Source organism: Glycine max, chromosome 14 (genome assembly GCF_000004515.6).
Source record: "Glycine max cultivar Williams 82 chromosome 14, Glycine_max_v4.0, whole genome shotgun sequence".
Classification (NCBI taxonomy): domain Eukaryota; kingdom Viridiplantae; phylum Streptophyta; class Magnoliopsida; order Fabales; family Fabaceae; genus Glycine; species Glycine max.
In genome coordinates this window covers 19,319,197-19,327,309 of record NC_038250.2, presented here as the reverse complement: position 1 = coordinate 19,327,309, position 8,113 = coordinate 19,319,197, and the positions used below count along the sequence as shown (strand labels likewise).

Sequence of the window (8,113 nt, the reverse complement as noted above, 5' to 3'; positions counted from 1 at the left end):
CTACGTGTAAACGCACTCTTTATGTAAGTGTATATGAATAACTAACTCTAGTTAGTTTTTCAACTATTGTTAATTAACAGTTAGCTTTAGTTAGATTGCAGTTACAACTGAATCTCAGCAGCATAAATATTGCTCTTGTAAGAGATCTCAGTGTCTTTGTATTTTCTTCTTCAATAATACAAATCCATGTTCTATATATATATATATATATATATATATATATATATATATATATATATATATATATATATATATATATATCTTCTCTACATGGTAATCAGAGCTATCAGATCTATTTTCATGGCTCAAAAATTGTGGAAATGTAGAGAAATTAACAAGGGTGTGTGTAAGAATTGCATACCTAAACATGGAATGCCAGAGGCAGTAGTAGTAGTTCTACTGAAGAAGATGGGTGTGCAAATTGAGAGCAATAAAAAGAAGGAGATACTAGTAAGGGTGGTTCTCTTCCTCTCCATGAAGAAGAAGAAAAATTGCTTCATTACAACAGCAACACTGGGATATGGTTGCAGATATATGAAACAAACACACACACACTCACACTCTCTCTCTCTTTGACCCTATGAAGAGTAGTGTTTGAAGCTATGAAGAATAGTGTTTGATGCTATATAATATAACTTTTGTTTTGATTTGAAGTCTGCACACAATTTATTTGAAAAGACTCTTGTTTATCAATATTTTCTTTGAAACATGTAATTAATTAAATTACTTTGCAATATTTGTAGATACTTCTGTTAAATTATTATATGGATGATAAATTTTGGAACTGATTGGATGTTTAATATCAAGAATTAGTATGACTTTTAATTGCAATGTTAGCCACTTGATCAAAGAAGCTATGATACCATGCCAAGCACCAAGTTGGCTACAGATTGTAGTTGTTAGGTGCATTCACATACTTGGTTTTGTATATCTAACAAATACCCATGTCATCCATGTCATCTTAGCACAATCTTCTCTCTTCAACCCTAGTTCTAGAAAATTGTCTTGCATCAAGTGCATTGCCTTATCCAAACCTCCAACATACAAGCTTTCAAATAAAGTGATCATGTATCAACACCATCATCTAAAACTCCCTACACCTTCCTTATTGAGAGCGAGAGAGAGTTTTTAAGTGAGTGTTTCTCTGAATTTTTCTCTTCTCAATTAGGAACATGTTGGGGTTTGGTGTATAGGACCAATAAAGCTCATTTCCAATGGATAGCAAGTTTTTTTTTTCCTGGTTGATGTGCTTTAAATTATATTTATGCAATCATAGTACTATCTTTTTCCCGTATCTTTTTTATTTTTAAGATTATTGCACATAGATTAAGAAATATTTAATGGAACTAAAAATTGCTATATTTGGACTAAAATGTCCTCATATAATACTTGGATATTTGATACTTGCACCACTAGTAGTGGATATTAATAAGGATATATTTGAGAAAATGAACTAATTATACTTTGCAATTCTAAAACATCAAATGTTTTGGGAAAATAATAAAAAGCTAAAATATCAAAAGACATGGGAAGGAGGTAGTAATTTACAGGTGTGTTGCCTTTAACATTGTTGATCCATATCTGTGTATAATAATCTGCTTTAAAATTTACTAATTGGAGTCTGTTGGAGTTGGTGATGTGATTAGTATATTATCATTGTCATTTAAGGATTCATTTATGCAAAACATGTTTCCTTATACAACAAAGTATTCTTCTTACCGACCGTGCTTTAGAGGAGTGCTAAAAATACAATTTCTAATGCTATCTTTCTAAAAACTTCTCTTATTGGTGAAAGTTTATGTGGGGGCCAACTAGTTTTGGAACGAGACCAACCAATTGGAGTGCCTGTTTGGTTTTGTGTCCAACCATATAGAATCCACGCCAAACAAGCTACTAGTAGTGTCTACATTGTTTACTCAATTTGATGTGAATTGCTGCTAGTTTTGCATGTGTCGATAAGGTGTGGCCAATCACATTGGGAATTTTACCTAAAACAAGTGCGTTAAGCATTTCTGTGCTTTACATTATACTAAGAAAAATAAATTAATAGGCATGCAGACCTACTATTAAATACAATAGCCATATATGCCAACCCCACCCTTGTCTTCTGCTAAAAATTGGATTAAATCATAATGTTAACCATAGGCATTAAGCTATATATGCCAAGTTCTAACATTGAACTCTTAAGTTAATTGCTTTGTGATAAATGGTCAGTTGCTTCTGTGACTAGTGTTGAGTTTTGAATGATATTTTGACATTTTGACATTTTTCTTCATTCTGCAGCCTTATCGTTAGTGCATTTGTGGCAACTTCTTTGGCTTTTGCTTGCTTCTCTACAGCAGCTTTAGTTGCAAGGCATAGGGAGTACCTCTACCTTGGTGGTTTGCTTTCTTCTGGGCTGTCCATTCTTCAATTGCACTAAGTTTGGGGTAACTAGCAATGTTGTTCTATTCTTTTAGTGTGACTGATAAGCTAGAAAAATATCCTGTATACATGCCCAACTCTCATTAGCACAGCTAGTTCCTCTATTCTTTGTTTCCTTATTTAATTAGGAATCTTTTATTAGCGTAAATAGAGGCTGGTGTTTAGGAAGAAAGATTAGGGATTAGGTAGGAGAGGACTGAAAGCGTAGAAACAGATTGGGTTTTGGCCTTGGAAAAATATATGTATTATGTATAGGATTCTTTGAAGGAGCAAGCGTCACAGGGTTCGTTTGTCCCCTATGGACGTAAGGATGTCCTGACTGCTGCCATTGGGCGACCAGAACACCCTGGCCGTGTGCGTGCTGCTGGAGCCGGTGTCACCATCAAGCAATACTTCGGATCGGCTCCACGAAGCTCCCGTAATTCCTCCTTCATCCTTCCCAAAGAACTTGAGCAGCTCACTCAACAAATCAGGGACCAGCTGGAGGAGTCGATCACAGAAAAAGTGACTTGGCAACTGATGGCATCCTTCAGCCAGATGCAGTCCCAGCTCCAATCACAAATGCAATCACAGGGACTTGCACTGCCTCTAGAGCATGCAGTTGGTCGCTCAGTTGCTTGTGTTAGCACAAAGGGGAGTTGTGTTGATCCCTCACCGACCGATCTAGAGATAAGTGACTCAGACAAATGCGGGTTATACATCGAAGAAAATCCTTCTCGCCCGGTTGCCCTAGGAAGAGTTTATGAGGGATCCACAGTTATTCACAACATCCCTTTGTTGCATGGCCAGGTGAAGGTTGGTGTTGAGGAGGTTAAAGATGCAGAGGCTCCCATTCTTATACCCACTGATGAGGTTCAACTAGTGGGGTAGGAACTGAACACCTTCCTTGCTTGGCCGACACATCTTGTGAAGCGTGTATTAGAACAGGCATTTTACTATGATTATATGCTTCTTTTTTTCAATTGATTTTTTCACTGTAATTAAATTATGTTGTTTCACTATGTTTGATAAACAGGCAATTGTGTCTCCAGCAAAGCCTCCTGATAGGTCGGATCCTGAGGTCGATGATCCCTTGTATCTGATGACATTGACCATCCCACAGCTTTTCTTGAAGCCTCTCCAGGTTATGTGGGATGCTATCGTGTTCGGGGTGTTTAATCCAGACTTTCCATTATACATCAAGCACGAAGATCTCTCTGAAATTGCACACGGTGATCAATGTCTCAGCATATCTGTTATATAGTTGTAGATTCTGTAAGTCAATTTAGATTATTGTTAATTACCTAATTTCTTGTTTTAAATTCATACATAATTAACTTTGTCTTAACAACAACAGGCATCTAACTGAGATAAATATGCGAGCGGGGAATTCCGATGTGTATGGATTCCTCGAGCCACAGTCCATTCAGAGATTTGGGCAATCGCAGTTTGAATCGGAAAGTTACATCAAGAGTTGGATGCATAGTTCAAAACGCAATGTCTACCTTGGAGCCTACCTGAATGGGTAATTCAAACAAAACAACTAAATTTAAATAATTTATAACACTACAATAACCCATATTTGTCTCCACTGCAGCGGGCACTAGCAAATGGTCGTCATTCTGCCTAAGGAAAACCTTGTTGTCTGGTTTTGTTCCTTGCATAACAGGTCAGACAACTACCTTAAGGGAATAATGAACAGGTCAATGTTGTTTTCAATACATTTGCATTAGCATAATTGAACAATATCAATATTTTAATGTTCATTGTATTCAACAGTGCTTTGAAAGGACTTGATGATACTCCACAACCTAAATCCAAGGCTGGTGCTAGGTGGATTGTTGTTAAGGTACGTAATTTAAATAAAACATCTACTTATATATACTGCTTATGTGTGTGTACACTAATTGTAGTTAATGTTTAATAAATATTCAAATTTCATTATGTATTTAGTGTAATAGACAAAAAGGAAGCACCGAGTGCGGCTATTACGTCATGCACTGGATGTCCATGATAATCTTAGGAACTTTCAAGAATAATTGGGAAATGGTAATTGTTTATTTCAAAAAAAAGTTTATTTTCTTGTTATTGGTATTACATTATTAACTTATGTTTTATTTGATCATACAGTATTTTAATGATGTTAGACCATTGGAAGCAGAGAGATTGAAGGCGCTTCGCATCCAGTGGGCACAATTTTATCTCAAAGTTAGAAATGAAAGTTAGGATGTGAGGGAACTTAGGATGTTATAGAACTATTTCGTTTTACGTTTCTTAATTAGTTTACTACCTTGTTTTACATTTTTGTCAATTGCTATGTCATTTGAACATTGAATATTCTTTATTGATTAATAAATCATTTATTCATAATAATCAATTGATAGTTTAATATAGCTTTCTGCTAAAAACTGTTTGAAAGCAGAATTCAAATGATATATGTTGTGATCTGTGGTCTAATTTCAATTTTACATGTTAAATTTTGGGTTTTTTGTAAAAACAGAAAGTGTATTTAAAAAAAACCTAAAATCAACATCGGTTTTCTACAAAAACTGATGTTAAGTTATACAAACAACAACGGTTTTTCAAAAAAAATCGATGTTAACATACAACTTAACATCGGTTCCTCAAAAAAACGATGTTGTTTGTGTAACTTAACATCGGTTTTCTACGAAAATCGATGTTAATATTCAAAACGTTAGCATTGGTTTTTATAAAAAAAAATCGATGTCAACGTATAGATTAACATTGGTTTTGTATAAAAACTGATGTTAACGTTTCTAACTTAACATCGGTTTTATACAAAACCAATGTTAATATATAAGTTAACATCGATTTTTATACAAAACCGATGTTGATCTATAAGTTAATATCGATTTTGTGAAAAAACCGATGTCAACTATCAATATTCATACACTTTTTTTGGTGTAATTCTTATTATATAACATCGGTTATTTAGATAACCGATGTTGTCAATTTTACATTAACATCGGTTTTGGAAAACCGATGTTAACGATAATATTTTCAACATCATTACTCAACATCGGTTAAAAACCGATGTAGAAAGTCCTAAATAACCGATGTAGAAGGTGTATTTTCTAATAATGCTAGAATAAGAACGATTGTGGGAGACACATGGCTAATGGCAGCGTGTCATTCTTCCATTCATTTTGAGTCAGCAATGTATATAGGAATTGCTAGCACTTTGTGCTGCAAATACCCAAATAAAGTAAATAACCAAAGTGACTATCATATGCCCTACACAAGAGAAAAAGTGCAATATAAAAGCACTTACGTAATACATTGGTCAAATTGCAACATTTGTAAAGCTAGTTGAGGTTTGTGTGTATACAGCTACTATCTCACTTCTTGTAGGAATCCAACTACAAGAAGTATATAGAAAAGCACCATTAAACAGTGTGAGGGACCAACTAACTTTTTCTTATAAACTAAGGTGGACTTTTAATAAACAAGTTATTTCACCACTCCTAGAGCTACCATTGCAATCTCTTCACACAAATTATAATGTGAGCATTATAGTAAGTGCTTAGTCAGATATTCTAAAAACAATGAACACTTTTCCAAAAGCATTTTCTTATTGGTGTGTAATTCTTGTTCTGTTTCTTTCAATATAACACACTTGGATTCTTCAAAGAAAAGAAAGAAAAGATAAAGATATTCATTTCAGACTCAAATCTCCTTTGACTATTTAAGGATGCAATCACTAAACTGAATGTTATGTTTCAGACACTAGAGCAGCCAGAGTGAAAATGTGTTCCCATGCCTCATTTTCCATCCTAACTTGTTTCTTCTGCTGCTAATAGTTGGGTGTCAAGCTCAACTTCGAATTGATTACTACAGAAACACATGTCCAAATGTTGAATCAATTGTACGCGGTGTCAAGCTCACACTTGTAGTCCAACATATAATTTTTAGTCATATAAAGGGGAGGAGGAGACCAAGGGCATTGAGGAAGTTGTTAAGAGAGATCTCAAGATAACTAATATATCTAAGGATTTGGTTTTTGTTTTTGTTTTTGGAAGTATTAGTAAAATGTTAGGATCCCTGCATACTCCATAGAGTATCATATTTCTTTTGATTTGTCTTTATAAAATTGTTTTATTCTGGCTATGTGGAAAACTATATGTAACATGTTAGTTCCTTGTACAATTTAGCTGAACACCAAATGAACATTCACTTGGTTTCAAGCAAGAGGACCATCTTATGCAGTAGAGTTGGGAAGGCTCGATGGGAGAGTCTCAACAAAAGCCAGTGTTAGACACCATCTACCTCATCCTGAATTCAAACTAGAACGACTGAACCAAATGTTTGCTTCACATGGCCTCACCTTTACGGATCTAATTGCTCTATAAGGTATTTCATCCATAATGAACAAAATACATGTTTGATATCCAAGAGTTTAAGCTTGTTTTTGGATATACATTGGGATTGCTCAAACCTACATTTTGCAATAGGCAAGGTAGATTTAGCTAATTTTCAAATTATTTGGTTTTATGTTAGCAATCAAGTCTCCAAAATGCATTTTAACTCTCAAATCAATTATGAAAAGAAGCAAGTCTTGTGTAAGTTATTCATTAGGTTGGAAAAATTATACTTTTTATGAAAATAATCACTTCACTTGAAACTTACTTTTAACCGGAATCAATGGAATCAATTTTACAAAATCAAGATACTCCAAATCAACTTTATAAATGCCTATTTGAACACACTCATAGAGACATAAGTCCTATTTGGACAAATTTCTCAATAAACACTTCTAAGAAAAGAAAAGAAGATAAAATGAAGTTTTTCTCACAAGTTAAATGAGAAAACTTCTATAAATTAACTTATGCATCCAACAAAATGTGTTTCTTATTGGAATCTAAATTAGAGAACTTCTATAAATCTGATTACAGGAGGAGCACATACTATTGGGTTCTCTCGCTGCAACCAGTCCTCCAAACGGATTTACAACTTCAAAAGAAGGAAAAGCATTGATCACACACTGAATCCTGCGTATGCAAAACAGCTCAAGCAAGTGTGTCCAAAAAATGTGGACCCCAGATTAGCCATTGACATTGACCCAGTTACACCTAGGACATTTGATAACCAATACTACAAGAATCTTCAGCAAGGAAGAGGACTCCTTGCTTCTGATCAAGCTTTGTTTACTCACAAAAGAACAAGAGACCTAGTGAACTTGTTTGCATCCAATAACACAGCCTTTGAAGCTTCTTTTGTAAGTGCCACGACGAAGCTTGGACGGATTGGGGTCAAAACGGGCAACCAAGGTGAAATCAGGCGTGATTCCACAATGGTTAACCGAGCTACTATCCATGTTTATGTTCAGATATTGTCAAATTCTTCTTTCAATCTTTTCTTCTTCTTTTGAGATTAATAAATACTCCCATCTGTTTTCAAGAAGAAAAAAATTGATTTCACACTTGTTAAGAAAATTAATTAATTTCATTAAACTGGGTTAATCTCAATTAAAAATTAATCTTTTTTTTCTTAAATTACCCTTCCCTAGTGCACTTTAGTAGAATATGATTCTAAAACAGTTTCCAACAAGACCAGGCATGACTTCAGTTTTTGACTGATTCGGCTCAATTCAAACAGTGAAGCGTTAATTCATTTTTATCTGCTATTGCTACAACCACATCAAGCTATGATTATGTACCGCAATGGATGCATTAGACCGTGACAGTTGCAA

General features: G+C 34.5%; 1 pseudogene; it reads left to right on the top strand.

Moving 5' to 3' along the window:
* The first annotated feature begins 2,943 nt into the window (after nt 1–2,943).
* On the top strand, nt 2,944–7,803 carry LOC100805112 (peroxidase 16-like; annotated as a pseudogene).
* Nucleotides 7,804–8,113: the final 310 nt, after the last annotated feature.